The 20,522-nt window shown below is 47.2% G+C and overlaps 2 protein-coding genes across 3 annotated transcripts in view; one reads left to right on the forward strand and one right to left on the reverse strand.

Annotated features, from left to right (window-relative positions):
• The window catches only part of Syn3 (synapsin III), a 438,182-nt gene that overhangs the window by 253,005 nt on the left and 164,655 nt on the right, over positions 1–20,522 (reverse strand). The window lies entirely within an intron of this gene.
• Positions 1–20,522, forward strand: part of Timp3 (TIMP metallopeptidase inhibitor 3) — a 49,482-nt gene that overhangs the window by 17,492 nt on the left and 11,468 nt on the right. The gene's annotated exons all lie outside the window — the stretch shown is intronic.

Raw genomic sequence — 20,522 nt, forward strand, 5'->3', positions numbered from 1 at the left:
GTGATGCCTAAATGTCTCCTACAGAGATATTTCTTAAATAATATTATTAAATATTAACTTATTCATAAAATATTTTACATAGTTATATAAATATTATATATAAATTACAATTAAAAATGATTAACATAGTGGGCCACTTTTGAGTAATAGTACCTTGGTACATGGGCCCTTGGGCCATTTTTGAGTAATAGTACCTTGTTTTTTTTATAATACTAAAAGGCAGGAGTGTGTGTATAGATGCTTAGAAGGATGTCTGTCTTCCAGAATATCAGCGCTGTTAATTCATAGGGTGTGTAGTTTTGGATGATTGTCATTTGGCCTGTATGTTCCAGAAAATGACATTTCACAGCTGTGACATGTCCCTTTTATAATCAGATAAAAGAACAATAGAAGGGAAGTTTGCTCCGTAGATCCTTTGCACATGGGTAGAGGGCTGGCTCCATGGTCAGTGGAAGCCAGCACAGCCTGCTTCTTCTTGGGGTACTCTTGGGGATCCCGGGGGACTCTCAGATTTTGTGCTACGTTCCCTGAGAGCCATGATTACTCTGTAGACCTGGAGACTGTGTGGCTTTCTCTGAGGTACCTGCCACAAGAGATTTCCAAATGGAATGTTCCTGTAGGGTTGGAGGGGTGCGGGTGGGCGGGTGGGTTTCCTCTGCTTCTCTCCTAAATGGGCCAGCTCTGTGACTAGGAGTTTGCCAAAAGACAGTCAGGGAAATCGGGCTTTTGAGTGCCCTCCCTGTCTAAGTCGTCTAGAAGTATCCAGGGTCCAGTGGACTGGTCTAAAGCTGGCCCAGGCCTAGAGGGGGGTGTAGTCCTGGGGAAGGGTAAACACCTGCCAGGAGGGGCAGCTGGTGGAGGAGGGGAGTATCTCAAAAAAAAAAATGAGGAACCTTGGGGATTGGGTTCTGGGCAGACAGTATGGTGACTGGCTAGGGCCAGAGAAAACTTGGCAAGCTCTCAAAGGGCTAGTGAGAGGCCACCTGGGGGCTGGGAGGGTACTCTGTATTCAGAGTGAAAAGACTTGGTCCTTATAGAATCCCATCCCCCCTCCTCCTCCACTGTCACTGGCATCTTGGGGCAATTCACTCCACTCCAAGAGTCCTACCTCCACACCTGTACAGGTGAAGGTCACTGTCATATATATATATATATATATATATATATATATATATATATATATATATATATATATATTTGTGTGTGTGTGTGTGTGTGTGTGTGTGTTGTTGAGCAGCTTAAATTAAGCAGTTGGGTGTGCAGGGGGAGTAAGCAGAAAGGGTACCATTGCAAGACAGCTTTGTGCTGGATCAAGAACTCACCTTATCTCCGCCATCACTAGACCTCTGATTAGAGCAAGCATACCTGAGAATCACAAGCTGAGGAAACTGATCTTTAAAATGGAGGATAGATGCATATATACACGTGTATTACACAATACACAGCATGTATTATAATGCGAATATTCTTAGGAATAGCTGAGTTCAATTTGGTCAGGACAGAAGGTCTGCTTTCATCGGCTGAATAGAGTATTAGCATGGCCCCCTTCACAAGAGACACCCACATCCATTTCCTCCATTCCCACTTAAGGACCAATGTTTCAGGCAGTCGCTTTTGTGATTGAGCAAAGAGAAGAGAGGGCAGCTTGCCTTCTCTCTGAAAGGGATGTTTCCTGTGCACTCAGCATACTAAAACTGCCCACTACAGGCAGAGGTTTTTATGAGCCCAGAGGATCAGGAAGGCAGAAAGGAACTTTGTTTGGGAAGGTGGCCTCATGCTGTGACTTTGTGACCTAAATGAATAGGCTCCTGGTGGCCTCTAATCTGTCCGGGACATTGCCTCCAACTTTGAAATAACCAATGGGGTCTTGCAAGATCCACAAGGAATAGCAAACAGACAAACAGGCTGTCCTTCAGGCATGTCACCAGCTGGCCTCTGTGGGAGAGAGACAGAGGCTGCAGGTAGGGGGACTTTGGAGGCAAGTGTGAGCTCATGGGATCTGAGGAGCTGTGTCAAATGTTCTTTTAGCTACATGGCACCCTGAGATGTCTACAGAGAACCCACTGACCCCTGATTGGAACAAGTGTACCTGGGAATCCTAGGCAGGAGCATCAGCTGATGTAAGCCAAAGACCCACTGACTTGGATTCAGGGACTACTAAATGATGTGTTTAAAGATAGGAGATAGCTTGTAGGTTCAGGTAAAACAATCAAGTAAGATGCCAGTGTACATAAATATGTGCACAAGCCTATAAACATTTATGTATGGATATTCATGAGTATACACAGACATTAACATACAAGATGTTTATCACAGATCTTTACAAAACTTTCCAACAGGCTCTTGGGGTTGGATCATATGAATGAACGTGTTTGGATTGGAAGAACACCGATCACAAACAAATGGATTCTGTGTAATGCAAGAAAACAGGAGGCAGACTGGGAAAATGGCCGGGAGAGTGTAGGCCAGTGACTGGAGCAGGAAAAACAGATACCTTCACTCCATTCTATAAAATGTTGGCTAATCTCAGGATCTATGTTGCAGAGATAACAGGTGATTTAAATCCTGAAAAGCATACAGTTATCTTTTTGTTTGATTTAAGCCAGTGCATACATACAGGCCACCTGATTAATTACTGTCTTTTGGAATTTTAGGTAATACAGTATTTTAGAGAGATGAAACAATTTTTTTTGTTTTTTGTTTGTTTGTTTGTTTGTTTTGTTTGTTTTGTTTTGGTTTTTCGGTTTTTCGAGACAGGGTTTCTCTGTATAGCCCTGGCTGTCCTGGAACTCACTTGGTAGACCAGGCTGGCCTCGAACTCAGAAATCTGCCTGCCTCTGAAATTTCCAGATTGTGCTGGGTTCTGGAAATATTTACTAAGCACCAAGGTGTGTGCCCCTAAGCCCCAGCCTGTCACTCAGGAGGTGTCCAAGTGAGTGTGCGATCCAAGCACTCTTTTCTAACTGTGTTTCCCTTTCCTGCACGACAGCTCCAAGACACTGCTGTCACAGACACACTTTTTCTCTCTCTCCACTTGTGGGAGCCTGGAGGTACAGTTGTGAATCCAAGGCTCCAGCCTGCAGGCCAGCACTCCATATCCCAGTGACAAGACAAGCCTGGAACCCATGATCTGGGCCGTACTCCCTTAGGGATGCTGGGGGTTTCTAGGCTATTCACTTTATAGAGGGTAGGACTCTGAAATTGCAGACCCCTAGCTAACCTGATCTCCAGCTCCCTGTGCTTTCTTCCTAGCTCTGGCGGGGGCTGGGGGGGCAGCTGGGGAGGCAGGCATGTGCCAGGCGCTCAGCAAATGGTTTCTCCTTGGCATCAACCTCGCCACATTGCTGGGTGTTATCTTACTCCAGTCCAGCACCACCAGCAAAAGCAGGGCCAGGCGCAGCCTCACCCAAAGCTCCCTGTTTAAATATGTGGATTCATCTGGACCGGGACAGCTGCATCAGGCAAGCAGAGTCTGTCACCGTACCCTGTTTCCTTGAAATCCGTCCATACAGGAACACGACTCTCACTAGCCTGTTGCCAGGCCCTGCAAGCTCCTACTTGCACAAACGGATTATCAAACATGTGACCATCTGTACCCTGCTTGTGCCTCTGTGCTTTTCTGGGAGTTAGGAGAAATCTCCTGTGAGGTTTACAGTGACTTTAGACCGTGAGGAGGGAAAAGGTAGAGATGATGATCATTAATTTCCTTGCTTTCACTCCAGCCCCCTACAATCCATTCTCCAAAAAGTAGCCAGAGCAAGCTATTGAAATGTCAGTCACGTGCCAGCAATGGCTTGTTCAAAGCTCTCCCATGGCTTCTCAACTCCTTAACAAGTTCTAGAAGGTCCTATGGGATCTGACCTCTGTCTTCTTGGCTCCTTTCTCATGGAGGAGCCTTGTCTACTCCAACCATTCTCTATGCCCTCCCTCCAGAACCTGGTATTGTTTTGGGCATATGTTTGCTTGTTCTGTCTCTTCTACCATAGTAAGTCCTAGGAATGTAGAGATCTCACTTCTTAAAAGATTCCTGGAAGGCTAATGCTGACTAAAATGCATGAAATAATAATAGATGGGGGAAGTTGGGAGTCAGATGGATCAAGTGTCTTGTCTTGGGTCCTCAGCAGAGGAAGGACATAGAGCCAGGCTCAGACTTAGCTCTGTGCTTCAGTATTTGGGTAAAACCCCAGCAGAGGCATTCTAACAGGGCCATTTAGGGCAGATCACCTTCCAGCCAGCAAGCTTTGTTGATGGGAAACAGATGGTTCACACATCCCAGACAGACACTGGGAGATTCTGCCACCTGTTGGCTGCCGCATCAGAAAGAGGTCATTAATTGGCCACTTGCTAAGCTGCATGCACCTAGGGAGGAAGGGCCAGAAATTAATTCTTTTCCTCTTGGGGAGTTTTCTATACCACAATCAGTAACATTTCAACGTGTAGCCTTCAAAACTACTTGTTCAATCATTCCTCAATTCACTGAGGAAGCAGGGATGAGAAGTGACTTGTCCATGGTGACACCAAGAATTTGAAGTCCAGGCAGTAAAATCAAGATTTCCTCACTTCAGTCTAGGAGATGTGGTCTACCTGCTCCATGCTCTTTGGGCTGGACCTGGGAGAAACAACATCCTCCCTTCATGCTACACTTTTCTTCTTCGTGTTGGGTGCACCTGAATACTAGATTCAGTGCTGGCTTCAGCAGAGGGGAGTGGTGCCAGCCCTGAGTGACATTGAACATCCTGAAGAAGACCGTCCCTTGAAGAAATTCACACTTGTCCATTCCCCTTGGGGTCAGGAAGGATAAAAACAGCATCTCAGGGGCAACTGGCCTTTACCTTCCCACTGCTCCAGGGGTATCCTTGAGGGCTGAAGAAGACTATCAATTCCCTTCTTATAATAGACTTAGACTTGACTGAAACCTGTCAAGTCACATGTCACCCAGTCTACCTCTCCGAGTATATTGCTGAAATGGGACAGGGACAAAATAGGATCTGCTAAATTCAGCTAGGCAACACTTAGAGGTCTGTCTAGCCATACAGCTGACCCTAGGCTTAAGCACAAGAGGCAGGGACTATATTGAACACTAAATTGGTGCTACCTTTGATCTGAGCATCCTTTCATGACCATGCCTGGTGGTGCAGAGCATAACTTTTCCTGTTGCTTCCTAAAGAATGCCTGTAATTGTTACCAACCTGTCGAGAAGCAAAGAAACACGTCCCCTTTTTGCTCAGCCAGCTCCCATTATGAGTAAGATAAAGTGGGGTTGGGGTACAGCCCAGCCCTCAGGCCTTCAGCTTTTCACTTGCACCCCTATGCAGGCTTGCTTCTCATCCTGGGAGATGACTGGTGCCAGATGCTCCTGTTAGCCAGCATCTTCATAGCAGCAAGGGCACTGGCCTCCTGATTCATAAAGAGTGGTCCTGCTTTCCATCAGACCCTAATTGGTCTGGGTCTGGCCTTCACCCCCCACAGAATGCTGGCCACTGGCTGTTCCTTCCTCCAGCCAGAACAATGCCTGGCTCTGGCCACTGACCCTGGCCCAAGCAGGCCTGCCAAGCTATGGCTCTCAAACCTAACTTTGTATTATCAAGATTGGCTTCCCACACCCCCACACAATGTTGTTGGAAAGCAGGTTTTTGGAAAGGCTAAGCACACGCACTAACATACTATTTTGGATCCATCCAAATGCTCCCCACTCCCAGGAAGGAGCAAGATGCCACCTGGAAGACTTCAATCACAAGTTAGCATTTGTATCCATGTTTCCTCTCCCTTCTCTTGCTGGGCTTTTCTGCACTGTCCACTTGGACAGATACCAGCCAATGTCCCGAGCTTCTACCTGACCTGAAATTAAAATGTGCTGGCCAAGAGTAAGTGGGGCAGCCGCCATTCCATGAGGGGGAAAGTTGGCAGCCAGGCTGTGAGCCTGCAATGCCCATATGGGGCTGAGCTAGCTCTCTCCATTTTCTTTTCTCTTTTCTTAGACTGTATTGGTTCACTTGCTTACTGCTTCTCTAGCTTCTGCATGGCCTTGGGAAGGGAGCCTCTTCCAAAGTAATTAATGTTGCTGTCTCCCTTATGACCTATATATCAGTACTCACACCCCTATATGGTGTGATTTGGCATCTCCATTTTCTTTCTTTAATTTTCTTTTTTTTCAATTGAAAATAGATTCTTCTCTCATGCAGTACATCCCAACCACAGCGTCTCCGCCCTCCGCTCCTCTCAGCTCCCGTCTCCCCATCCTCGCTCCATCTCCCTTCCCCCCCCAGACCCCCCTCCCCCATTACTCTTCAGAAAGGAGCAAACCTCCAAGAGCCAAACAGGACAAAACAAGACAAGGCACATGGCCTCCTATGGAAGTTGGACAAGGCGGTATAACAGGAGGAAAAGAGTCCCCAGACAGGCAGAAGGGTCAGAGATGTATCCACTCCCACAGTTACAAGTCCCACAAAACCACTAAGCTAACAGCCATTACATACGCAGAGGACCTGGAGCCGATCTATGAGGACCCAGCGTTTGCTACTTCAGTTTCTGTGAGCCCAGACGAGCCCTGATATTTTCCCCTGTGTTCTCCACACTCTCTGACTTCTACAGTCTTTTCTTCCCTCTTCATGGGGTTATCTGATCCCTGGTGGGAGGGACCTGATGGAGAACTCCAATTTAGACTCTCTTCACATTAATGTCTGGTTGTTGATCTCTGCACCTGCTCCTCCCATCCTCTTCATTTTCAGTACTCAAAGGGTAAGATAGCTTGCCCGAGAGATGATCCATAGTCATAGCTACTTGGGAAGTGGAAGCAGGAGGCTGTATGACAGGGCCTGGTCTTGAAATGAATTTTTTTTCTTTTTTTTAAAGAGCTGGAGATACAGCTCAATGGTAAAGAATTTGCCTAGCATGGGCAAGGTCCTAGATTGAATTCTCATTAACACAGAGAGAGAGAGAGAGAGAGAGAGAGAGAGAGAGAGAGAGAGAGAGAGAGAGAGAGAGGGAGAGGGAGAGGGAGAGGGAGAGGGAGAGGGAGAGGGAGAGGGAGAGGGAGAGGGAGAGGGAGAGGGAGAGAGAGAGAGAGAGAGAGAGAGAGAGAGAGAGAAAGAGACAGATAGACAGAGACAGAGACCAGTCCTAGACATTGTAATACAGATTCACCCCCAGTTTTTGGTTACCCCTAAGTCCTTATATACTTGACTTCAACAAGGCGTGCACCTCGCACAAGCAAGAGTGGATGCTAAATCTCTAAAAGATGCCTAGAAGCTACCAGTTTTTCTCCTGTTCTTCTTTCTTCTTCTCTGTCTCTCTGTCTCTGTATCTCTCTCCGTCTGTCTGCCTCTGTCTCTGTCTCGCTTTCTCTCAGTCCTCTTACTGCAATTAGCTCTAAATAACTGGAAATAGATAAAGCAAATTTAAGAGCTTCCCACTGGAAAACACCAGAGATAGCTGTCCCCTACCCCCATCTGTGTCTCCCAGGGCTGGGAATCCTGCTCCTGTTTCCTGTGCCCAGCCTGTGGAGTCAGCTAGGACCAGGACCCCTCCTCCCCTTCCCCCTCTCCCTGTGCCCCCGCCAGCGCATAGCTCCCTCTGTTCCAGCTTTCCCAGCAGACTCTGCAAGGTGTTTCCTGTGGATCCCCCCGATGTGCTCCACTGGTGTAGTGCGAATCCAATTAGAACATTGTGAGCTGCTACCCACAGCCTGGACAGTGTTTTGTTTATGTTTTGCTCTTTAAAAAAAAAATGAAAGAAAGAAAGAAATCCAACCAAGGGTCTAGGGGTGGGGAAAACAAGGGAAATGAAGAAAAAAATAATCCCCAAAGTGAGACCAATTTAATCTCCCTCGTATTTCATAAATAGAAACGTCTATGGCAAGGATGTGAGTAAGCCAGGTCCAGGCTGTTTGGAAGAAAACCTGAGGTCCATGTGACTCTGGTGCCTCCGCTGTCCCTCTAGGGGTGGAGGCCGTGGTGAAGGGAGCCAGCTTGCCTTCAGAGCAGCTTTCTCTGAGGGGGTTCAAGGACCATGGCAAATAAGTCACCTACATTGTGTTATATTTGGGAGGACAGATGATGGGTAATGGTGTCCCTGTCCATGAGGTAAGCAGAAGGACCCAAAGGAGACATGAGTTTTTAGCATCACTGCACACAGAGTGAGTTCTTTTCAATTGAGCTCTTGGCAGCACCCTGGCCAGGCTGTGTGGGTCTTACTTCTCATTACCAAATGGTCTCTGCCACTTTGAATGGCAGAAGGACCCAGGGAGCTGATTAGGGCCACTCCCTACTCACTCCTACTCCAAGTCTACGTAAGTTCAAACCATGGAGATGGGGAATAGGCAAGAAGGACCCTTAAGACAGGGCCAGACACACCACAGTGACGTCGATGCTCAGAAGTATGGTTCTACAGAGCATAGAATACATGGCACAGTGGATGATGACTGATGAGAAGAAAGTCTAACAAGGAAAACAAAATGCCTAAATGAGAAATATAAAGGACTAATATACTAGGCAAGGTCCCGAGAGAGTAAGGGTCAGTAGAGGATAGCTTTTCCAACGTGAGTTTCACGTAGAATGGAGGGATCTGCCAACACAGGCAAAACTCACACAGAAAATGAATGGAAGACAAAGTGAAACTAGTTCCCAAGTGCCCCTACTCCAGGGTTCTTCCTGCCACTCAGTGCTTGTTGTATAGTAAGGTTCTCCCTCCTATCCTCAGATTCTGCAGTAGTAACAGGAAGACTCAGTAAATCACACCAGAAGTTGGGAAACAGAATCTGTTTTGAAAACACTAGATGATGATGATGATGATGATGATGGTGGTGGTGGTGGTGGTTATTCAATTTTGCTGTGGTAACACTTAAGATCTACCCTCACAACAAACTGTCCACACTCAAGATTCTAAGTAGCCAAGGGTGATGTTTTAGGTTGAATGGCCATAAGTAATATCATCCTGAATAGGGAAGCTTTGACCTTTGTCCACTTTGTGCCCTGGTGGACACGCCTCCCACTCCCAGACTGCCTTCCTGGGAAATCTGCATTCATCCATCTCTTACCATGGCAACTAGAGCTGAAGGATACAAACAAGAAGAGAATGATGGGGAGACCGGGAACGAGGGCCACATGCAGACAAGGGGCCTTCAGAATCTGTGACAATGCCTATTCTGACAATAACTTATGGAAAATGCAAGCACTCTTCTGATGGGTGTATGCCCACCACATCAGCTAATTAGAAGAAGGTTACCACAGAGAGGGATAATACAATAGTTTAAAACAAACAAACAAACAAACAAACAAACAAATAAAACAGGAAATCCTGGCTTAGGTCACAGTGCCCCACACCGTACAGGCTAACTCTAGGATTGTCATGGCAGGAAAGTTATTTTCAGAGATCCTGCAAGTTCTGTCGGTCCATTGAAATGTGCCCAACTCACCAGTGATTAATCTGGCCCATCTGGAAGGTTAAGTAGGTGTGGTCTAATGATGATGGACAGGAGCTTTAGAGTCAGGCCACCTGGACTGACATGCTGGGTTTCCCAATTCCTCATTCGATGATCTTGGGAAAAATCACTTACTCCCACGAGCTGTAATGCTATCAGGTGGTGCTAAGTCAGCACTTACTCTATGAGCTCTTAATGAGGCTCAAACTGGGACTGTCCATATAAAGTACTCAGCACTGATCATGCGCAGTACCTGCATGTAAGTATTGGCTCCTGTTGTAATTGATAATGGTGTTAATGAGTGACATGCTCAAAGCCAGTAGATTTCTCGTTATTAGGCAAAGTTGCCAACAGGCTCCGCTGACGAACTGACATTTTGGGTTCATGTTAGGCTACATGTATCCAGCTGCAGTACTCCTGTTGCTTATTGTAAAAGAATATTAGCATAGCATTGGAAATGTGTCCCTCTTTGCTCTGTATTGTTGCCCTTGGGAGCATCTAGAAGCAGTGATTAACTGCTTCTGCAAGTAGCTAAGCTCACTTCATAACATCGCTTCCTGTGCATAGGCAGAGTCAAAAGCTACGGGTCACTTAGGTTCACTGAGGCAAAACACTGGCTTCAGCGACGGAAAGGAGCAATGCCCTGTGTTGTGCGTGTTTATAGGATGCCTTTTCTGAGGCAGTTTCTCTAGGTTATGGGACCCTAGTGTCCCACAATAAAGTTCAGTCAGACTTGTGTCCAGTTTATCACATCAGGCCTCTTTCAGAGTGTATTTGTGCTGTCGACTAATGGAAACAAGTACACTCTGAGTGGCCCATAAAACCAGAAACCACCCTAGAACCTAGAAGGAATCCACATGAGCTCTGGAAACTGGATCCAATTTACAGTAGAGCCTTTAGACACCGTGAGGGTTTGAAGGAGCTGAGTCCTCCTGAAAGCTCTCAGCAGCGGTGGCTCACCTAAGCCCTTCCCTGCGTCTTCAGCCTTGGCAGACTCCTCCCATTCCTTATTTCTGATGCATCTGACCTTTTGGTTTGCACATTCCATGTTTGTTAATTGTTGAGTAATAGAAAAAGGGTGAGCTCTGTGGCTGGGCGCATCTGTATTTAATTTCTAGTTGATGACCTCTGACAAGTTCCTCAACTCCCCCGAGTCTTTTTTTTTTCCTGAATCCAATAAAAAAAAATACTCTGAATAGTTTTAAAGAGCAGATATATTAGGGGTGTGTCTAGCTCCCTGTTGCATTTCACCATGTGACACAGTACCTGGCATGTGTGTAGTAGACCATCAGGAGGTATCTGCTGAATGCATAGAGGGTCAGGTACTGTGAGTCCTATACAGATGTTTATGGTATAGATGCTCTTTTCCCTCTATCACTGACACTTCTCCTCTTCAGAAATAAACGGTGGGTAGCTGGCTTTATAATTCTGTCATTGCCTACCATGACCAGAAGAGGCAGCGGTTAGTGGGCTTTGACTATATTTTGTTTAAAGTAGGTGGGACTTGAAGAGGCCCTTGGAGCTGATCTCAGAACATTCCTTCACACCCTCCATGATAGCTGTTTCTGATTAACTGTCTTAGATATTACACACTTAGAGTTTTTCTCATACCTGTTCTGCCTGAGTGTCCATCATGCCCTGGGCGTGGGAGTTGTGAGCTGGGTGGGTTGGGACCAGTCACACTTGTTTCCAGTGGGATCCTCCTAGCTATTTCCACCAGCTATTCACTACCTTGCTGGCATGTAGAAGATAAAGCCGGAGGAAGCTCTGACTACTTGAGAAGCTACCCAAAGAGCATGCTAAAGTCATAGTAGAGGTTCATAACATCTGTGCTATATAAATACACTATAAAAACAGAGCAGACATTTCTGAATGCTCAAACCACAGTAACACCTCCTGCTCCTCCTGGTGCTTTCTGGGAACAGAATCGCAGTCTGCAGGTCTGATATGCAGAGGGGAGGTCCCTTGGCTTAATGGTGGTCCACTTCCTAGACCTCTCCCAGAATCCCTCAGCTTTTCTCGCAAACAAAATCCCAATTAGGAGAAAGAAAAAAAAAACCCAATGTTATGGACAGCCCCTGAGATGCTGCCCGCTGTTCTGCTCTCAGAAACGGCCCGACCTGAAAGCTCAAATGTTCTGAGAACCATTGGAGGGCACGGTATTTTTCTGGGCACTGCTTCAAAGGGGCTGTGGTTGAAGACCAGGCTGCTATTCTGGTGGCCACTTGTGTGGGATAAAGTTTCCCATGGGCCCATGGGAAGGGGTTGAAGCCCAAGAGGGAGGGTGGGGGTGGTCCAAGCCCCCTTGCCAAGTGTGAGCCAATGGCAAAGAGCAAGTGGGCAGTCCTGAACCCTGAGTGAGTTTGAGCTTGGCAGAAGTCAGTGTGCACCCAAGACACCATATCTTCTCTGGCCACAGCACAGAAGGCCAACCAAACTCCCAAGACAAAGCCACTCCAGGAGGATAAGGGGCTTGAGTTGCGGGCAGAGTATGGGAGGTGCAGGGGGTATATTAAATCTTAACTTGAAACTTCAGCAAGTGCAAGAAGCCCCTTGTGGGTCTTGTGCAAAGAGGGGTATGTAAGACCTAAACCAGCTTCTTGAGGTATCCCAGAGCTTTGGGTGGGGTGCTCCCTTAGGAGCACACGTTCTAAGAGTTGCCTTCCCTTGAAGAATTGATGCTTGCCTGGAGGATCAGTCCCATCACACCCAGGCAGTGGGTTCTGATACTCTGTAGGCTAAGCTCTCTAGTCTATAGGTTTTTACCTTTATTTATTCCTCTATCAATAGGGCCGATCCTTTGTGGCTCGGAGTGACTTCTCAGAGAGCAGCTGGAGTAGGATGCCACCTTTAGCCTGTGGAGTTGTGGTCCCATCTACTTCCATCTTCTTGTCTCATGGGACAGAAAGAAGGTTCCTGAAGATAGGAGCCTTGTCCACCTGTTTACTGCCAGATCTCTAAGGCATGGTGCTGGATCATAGTGCTCTATAGCCTTCTGAGTAAACACTGAGCAGCTAACAGATCAACCCCAAGTGCTTGTGGGAGAAGAGGAGGAGAAAGAAGGGAAGGGGCAGAAGAAGGAAAGAGGAGCACAAACAGGGAAATATGCAGAAATCCACAGGATGGGATGTGGCCTAAACGAGCAGCTGAACCTGCTTTTCCTACCTGCCAAGGCTGCTGCAAGGGGATCGGCAGTGGCAGGCCCGGAAGAGCTTTCTGTGGGAGCTTTGTTTAGGCTCCTGAGTCTGAGTCTCTCATCTCTCATGGGGTCTGAGTGCAGCCCTTCTACAGAGACAGCAGGTTGACTGAGGCCTCTTGTAACAACATCCTGTGACTCACTCCGTCTGGAGTGCCAATCTTCCCTGTTTGGGACCAGGGTCTTTTCTTGGACACATTCACTTTCTTCTTCCTTCTTCCCACTTCTTCCTTTTCCTCCTCCTTGTCCTTCTCTTCCTCCTCCTCCTCTTCCTTCTTCCGCCTCTATTTTCTTGTCTAAATAGCTGTCAGAAACCAGGACTCTTGACTCTCTACTCCAGGAGGGTAGATGTGAAAACAATCCTGTATTACTTTCCCCAGCCTCATTCATTCACTCATTCACTCATTCATTCATTCATTCATTCAATCAGCAAACACTTTTGGGAACCTGCTACATGGTAGGCTTGATGCCGAGTGCCGACACTCCAGGTTGTACCTGTCATCTGGTTACTAGGGATGCTGCTCAGTGCCAAAGAACTCATCACAGAAGAAAAATCCCCAGAAGGAAAAGCAGAGTGTTGGAACAGAAGAGAGTAGCCTTGCCTGCAGAGACAGGTTTCCCAGGGGAGGCAGCACTTCAGTTAAAAAGACCCTGATGTGTAGATACATTCATGGGAAGGAGGTAGAAGCCCAGGAAGCACCTTCCTGGTGCCTTGCAAACTTCCACCACAGAAATACCACGCGCTTCCTCAGATTGGAGGCCCTTGCTCCCAGCTAAGTCAACTTTATAGCCAGGAACCAGCCACCTTAGGACTTTTGCCCCGTCCTTGGCAAAACGATGCATATATCTTTCTCCCAAATTGCCAGTGGCCCAGGAAGCAATTAAGGATGGCTGCCTTTAAAAGCAAGTGCATTAATCCAAACCTCAGAAGGTGCCTGAGGCTGACGGACCCCCTGCCATTTGCTTCTAAGAGCTTCACACTGAGGTCATCGCTGTGACTAGGAAAGCAGGAGCATGCTGGAGGTTTTGTTTTTTGTTCCTTTGGAGTGACCAAGTTCCAGGCAATCTGACCTCCTGGACCTGGACCTCTCTTGCTTCCCTTCCATGGCCCCTTTAGTTCATACACAAACAATGTCAACAGGGGCTGTTTCCTGGTTTCTGACTCAAGCAGACTTGCACAGTGCCTACAAGACACAAATCCTTCTTCCCTGCTGCTAGAGGCCCAAGGACTGAGAACTAAGCACCCCAGGCCAGGCCAGGCTTTCCCAGAGACCGCAGAGCAGAAGGAGGGTACCCAGTCACCAAGTACTGAGCTCCGCTCCTTGAGCTTTGGGGTGGGGAGGTTTTAATGGCATTCCCTGAGATGGAATTGGGCTGAAATGATTTGCAGCTTTCTAGATTTTCTAAGCGTGTGTGGATCGGGTTTATTTTTAGCCACAGGCATTCATTTCTTGCCAAAAAACCTGCTTAAATAAAACCAAGATTAATATTTTTACTTAACGGAAAGAGTTAGTCAGGACAAGCTTTGAACTGGAGCCTGCTTATCTTGACGGGGGAGTGCATTTTATAATGTCTGGCCTTGGCTTCAACATCAACAAAAAGGGCCTTTGAAACTGACAAGGGAGAAGAGCCCTGGGGAACCAGGATAGGATGTAGGAAGTGCCTATTTGGGGGGAGGCAGGGAAGGAGGGGTGTCTTCCTGGAAAGTGGGAAGAAGGCCCTGGTTTTACAAGGAGGCAGCTGCAGTTTTGCTTCATTCCCAGCCAGTTCCTTGCCCTTCCCCCTCCTCCCAAAGCCTGGTCCAAATTTCTGCTTCCTTTAATTCTAGATGCACCAAACAAGGTGTCTTCTGCAGGATGGGTCCAGAACAGATGTTTCTGATGTCCCTCCCCACAAACAGACTCCGAGTTCTTGTGTCATGGGAGCTGTGACCCTGGTTCCTGGTCTGTGTTTGCCATTCTTTCCTATCATTGTGTTTCTCCTGCCTTGGGACTTAGAGTTCTTTGGAGCCTCATTTTTCTCATTATTCCCCAAGTCAGGCACCGGCCTCAGTCAATGGTGAATGGACAGATGTTTGCCTGACCTACCAACTGAGAATTGCCCTTATCCCATTTTGATGGATTGAAAGCTCAGAAAGAGTTGGCTGTCTTCCCCAGTCTACACAAGAGAGTTACTTATCTATCTTTAAGTCATCCTCTTTTTGTTCACATGCTGTATATGTAAAAATCACACTGAACTTAGTTTATTCAGCTCAAATGTATTAGAAGCCTGTGATGTTTCAGGTCCTCCTGGTTTCTCTGAGTAGGGCAGTTAGCCAGAATAAAAGTCCTTTTTGGAAGCCTGCATTCTATTGAGAAAATACAGTTAATCAACAAACAAGTGGCCTAATGGTAGCAGGTGTCAGCTAGAACACAATGAGGCGAGAGCATGATGGGGGGACTGTGGACTTGGGGAGAAGGATGCAGGGAGGGAACACACATGGCGGCCTGACCAGATTATAGCAAATAGACGATGAAAGGAGCTGTGCAGGAGTGAAGCAAGGCTGTCCAACCCTAGCAACTGCAAAGGGAAAGACTCTGAGTCGTGTGTTTGGAGTGGTGGGTACAGGAATCGAGTAAGTTGCCATTCCCCGAGACAGAGAAGGCCCTCAGAAGCCCAGTTATGGGTGTGGCCTGTTATCAGGAGCTCAGCGTTGGATAAGTACCTCACACAGCTCAGCCGACTATCAGGTGAGAGCACCATAGAAAGGCATAGAAGCCATGGAAGTTCCTGATTGGGGTTTCCAAGCAGTTGGTCATTGTCACTTGCATGGGCTGCACAGAAAACCACAATTGTGAGTAAAGAGAATGATTAAGTAGGAACACACCATTGATTGGACTGAGTCTCTTGGATGGTATGGGTCATTCTGAAAACTGGCTTTGGTGAGGTGAGGAGAAAACCCAAGTCGCCTTGGAGGAAGAGCACCAGTGAGCTTGGTAATCACGTTCTACCATTTGTATGCTAGGACGGGAAGTGGCCTGTAGGAGGTCATGCACTGACAGAACTAAGGTGCCTTGTGCCTTCTGTTATTTCAGGTTACCATCACAGATTCCCTAGATATATGTTTTGCTCTGACCTTCTGGCTTGAGCCATTTTATAGGGATTTTTAGGGGTTGGGAGAGCAGCACCCACAAGGGTGAGCACCAGGGGAACCCAGGGGGAAGGAAGGTGCCGTGAATCCTCAGGGAAGGTTTCTGTTTTCCTCTAATGAGACACAAAGTGCTACAAGTTGGCAAGTGCTGTCCAGCCCCCCCCCCCCCACCCCTGAATTATCTGCTCAGCTCCAGGCTGCAAAGTACTTTATACATACACATTGTCCTGTGCTGGGGGAGAACAATAAGCTAAGTAAATGATTCACCATTCATTATCTGTTGATGGTGACTGTAGATTCTTGCTAAAGGGAAGGGGAGAGGAGACAAGATAGAGGGAGGGAAGGAGGGAGAAAGGGGGAAAATGTGTGTGTGTGTGTGTGTGTGTGTGAGAGAGAGAGAGAGAAAGAGAGAGAGAGAGAGAGAGAGAGAGAGAGAGAGAGAGAGAGAGAGAGAGAGAGAGAGAATGAATGTGAAGGGTAGCCTCAAGATTGGGGACATATCAGGCATCCCCCATCTAAGTATAAGACTTCTCTAGACCCACTAGGGTTGACAATGGGTGCAGGGTTCAGTTAGGAACTGTTCTGCAAAGATTCAATGGCAGTCTTCTTTCTTGTGGGGGGGGGCCCTCCACAATAGTATGCAAATCTGCTCAGTAGGTACTAATAACAGGTACAGTGATTCCCACCTCCCAGCATCACCCCAGTGGGAGCACAGTGAAATGTGCACACAGCACTTGGCACACAAGCCATGGTCTGTCAGTGGCAGTTGCTAAAGATACATCCTAGCTTTTTTCCTTCACTGTTCTTACAGATGCAATGCAAAGAGATCCAGGAACTGCTGACCAGTGGGGTGGGCAGCTAGAGGGGCAAGGGATCCTTGCTCTGTCCTTCTTGGTCAGGCTTACACAGAGTCCTGTCTACCCATGAGTTTCTACATCTTTAGGGCAGAACCAGCCATGTGACTCTTAAGAGAGGCTATATGGAATGGGATGGCTATTGGTGGGAGCCTGAGATAGGGGATCTCCATTAACTTGAGGGTCTTTGTTCCACAAAGCAGCCAGACCAGCAGCCCCACTGCTCCTCCTTCCAGCCGTTCAGTAGGAAAACCTATCCATTAGGTCAGGGGGACAAAGGTCTGTGTTTGATTGATGGTGGTTAGATTGGTGGAGCAGGGTGGAAGGTTGTAGGGAGAGACATGGGCCAGGTCCAGGGTGTCTTGTCCTACTCCAAATCCGTTGATTAACAGCAGATGTGGGACTCCTAGAGATAGACCAGTGGTCTGCTTGCCCTGGAACTATTACTGTTTAAAGCTTGTGCTGCAGGGGTCCCATTGCTAGTGAAAGGGAGTGGGGAACGAGGACAATAACAATCTTATCGGCTTGTAGAGCTGTATTCTGTCTGCCTTGGTTTTGCAAACAGTAACCAACCTTCCCAGAATGTATTACAAGGAAGAAATGGGCTCTAAAGAGATGTGCTTTCATGCTTACTTCCACAGATCTCTGATATATTTGAAAACTCCACATATATTTATTATGGCTCTGTGAGCCACTTCCCAGGCACCCACAGCCTGCTCTTTTCCTTTTTGTGGTCTGTAGATTGAGCCCAGAAGCCTTCTGGGTAAGGCTTCCATCATCCTTCTACATCCCCAGCTTCCAGTCTAGTCGGTTTCTTCTTAGGAACTTTTAAGTTGAAATTTTATTGACTCCTTAATTAATCTCTTCCTGTCCCTTGTAGTCTCCATGCCCTCAGAAGCAGAGAAGACAGCAGAGAGCCTTGGAAGCCTCGTTGGCTGAGTCAGGCCGGGCCTCCTCCAGCACTTAGGTCTCTTGGTTATTCGGTTTTCTGGTGCTATACTCCACCTTGTCTCCCTCTTAGGCTGCAGTCTGTGCGAGCAGGAAATGGGGCTTTTGTTTCTTGCTATCGCCCCTACCAAGCATTCATGCTTCCAGACACCAGTATAGGCCAGGCCAGGCTACCTCAGCTGCTGGAGAACATGGGGTGAAGAGTGTATGGCCACTCTCTAGCAGGAATGAAGAGAACCTGTGTCTGGCCTGGTCCATGTCAAAGCTGTCATTTGAGGGTAGAGAGAGTGGTTAGATGCTCCATCAGCTCCAAGTTGGGAAGCCATGTCTTCTGTCGCTGTTGAAGTCTTGCAGACCGCCCCTCCCCTTCAACCTTCTTGTTCACTGTGACCCCTGCCTGGGCCACTGATTGCCTCTGGGGAAAACCTTACTGCCAAATAGAAAAGTACAACATAACACGCATCCAAGTTGCACAGGACAAACTAAAGTAAACGAAGTTATAATAATTCAGGAGGCAAATGGGTGGATTTGGGGCCGGCAAGTAATTTAACTCTATCTGGGAGCAAAGAATGCTGTTTAATTTTAGGTTAGCTTCAAGAGGTTTTGTTTTTATAGAGAAAACATTGATGTGGCCTCTACCCTGGGCTGTCTCTGCTTCCGCATCCATCTCTTTCGCCCGTGGATACCATCTTGTCTGGCAGGTCACACTAGGTCACTGTTGGGCTCTCTGTAGCGACAAGGTGGGATACGGATGGTGCAGGAGGTGCCTCGATCTCAAGGCCTCATGCACACTTGTCCTGGTCACCGCCTGTGTGCTCCCACATCTTTCCCTGTGATTTTTTTAAACAAGGTATTTATATATGAGCTTTCCCTCACTTCCTTCCCAGCCAGGAATCTCTCCTCTACCCTAATCTCAGGGAAGGTTGACAGGTCTTAGCTGACAGGGCTTATGGGTGGGCAGATATCAAATGAGGTTCTGGTGGTGGTAGCAATGAGCTAAGATGTACTGTGTGGGGGGTAGATCCCATGATGCTCTTGGTCTTTGTTCTCAGCTCTCACAGCAACTTCCTGAGGATGCCTATCATCACTCTAATTAGATGCATTAGGAAACTAAGGACCAGAGAGTTTCAGACATCCCCTGTGGCCACACAGTGCTAGGATCTGACTCCTGCCAAGCTCAGGTCTTCATGGTGTTTCTCCACTATTCATAAGCACGTCACTTGCAATCCATGTAAGTGGCATTGGGCCAAGAAAGCCAGAGAGATCTAAGGGGAAAGAGCTGTGGTGAGGCCACACAGCGATGGTGGGATCTGAATGCTGATGTAACTCCCTGAGCACAAAAAAAAAAAAAAAAAAAAAAAAAAAAAAAAAAAAAAAACCAAAAACCAAAAAACAAAAAAAACCCCGCAGTGTGTTTTCTCTAAACTGTTCCCAGATGAAAAGGTTCCAAGCTCAGGCCATTTCAGGGTAAGAAAAGATTTGGCTGACCTTATGGGCAGAAGCTTCCAGAAGTACCCAGACTTACAGGGCAGGCTTGCTTAAGAAATTTTATGCCCAAATCAAGGTGAGCTTGTTACAAGCCAGAAAAGGCCAGATGCTGCCATTTAAAAAAATCTCTCTTAACCTTTTCCTCCTTAGGCAAAGCCTTACTCTCCAGTTTACTTTCTGGGCAAATGAAGCAGGTGAACGCAAGTCACTTTAGTCCCTTGAGAATCACTTGTCATGTCCAGGTGGATCTGCTTTCGGCCCAGCAGTTGGGCTAGTCCAATGTGCCTCTAAGGGTAGGGTAGATGAAAGAGTCTCTGGGAACTCTGGGAAGATGACTACTGATGGTCTTGCAACGGGTTCACAAAAAAAAAAAAAAAAAAAGGAAGCAGGACCTTGGAGAGATTGTTCTGGCGCCCTGTCAATGTCTGGCTTTTACAGCAGAGCTGGAAACAGCCATTCACCCACTCTTAACTCGAACTGTATCAGCTCCGGTGCTGGCTTTGCCTGTGCGCCTTGTGTTGCCAGAAGGGAAAAAATGGTCTAGGAGTTAGTTGTCCATGAATTTAACTTCAGACTTCATGTCTGACCACAAAAGTGGGATTCAGGCTCAGTAAAGAAACCTCTGGGGAGGGGGGGGGCGCGACTTGGTCCCTCATGAAGATGTTTTTAAATCAAAAATATGAGTCAAAAATTTAGAAGCAGTATGGGATATCTACAAAGGGAAAGAATAAGGGATCTAGCAGAATAAAAGTCTCTCTCTCTCTCTCTCTCTCTCTCTCTCTCTCTCTCTCTCTCTCTGTGTGTGTGTGTAATGCCCTTTTACATCCATAAAGGGTATTCTATTCTATGTTTACTCAAAAAGTGGGTTGGAATGAGGTGTGTGTTTGCTCCATGTCTGAAGGAACTTGGGAACATCAATAGCACCTTAGAGCTAGAGAGTTTGGCTCAAAGCCAGTAAAAACGCCTCCATTCTGCAAAGTCCTAGCAGGAGAGCTTCAGCTGCCCACTGTCCCCCCACCCCCCCTGCAGCAGCTCCTGCCTCTTATGAGTTCCTAGAATTAGGCGATCTCCCCCACATACACACATGATGATGCCTTACCCTTTTCAATACCTGATTGACTGCTCTGAGCTGCTCACTTAAAAGAACTCTAAAGACGACTTCGGAGGGAAGGGGTGTCTTTTACAAACCGTCTAGCAGAGACAGAAGGAATAGTGCCTTAACCATCTCAGTCAGTTCCTTTTCATTGATGAAAAAAGTCTCACTAGGGAGTGCCAGATGTTGCCAATTCTCTGCATGTCTGGAGACAACATACATTGTTCATGTGTGGGGGGCGCAATTGAGAAAGTAAGTGATGACTAATGCTGGTGAGTATGGTAGGTGCGTATTGAGTGTGCTTGTTGCAGGGACCCTTCCATCTCTGGTGCTAAGGATGATGACTCTAATAGCAATTATCTAATGAAGCTATGTCAAAGGTGAAGGGTAGGCTT

This window comes from Mus caroli, unplaced genomic scaffold (genome assembly GCF_978045245.1).
Source record: "Mus caroli unplaced genomic scaffold, Mus_caroli_1 scaffold_9, whole genome shotgun sequence".
Classification (NCBI taxonomy): Eukaryota; Metazoa; Chordata; class Mammalia; order Rodentia; family Muridae; genus Mus; species Mus caroli.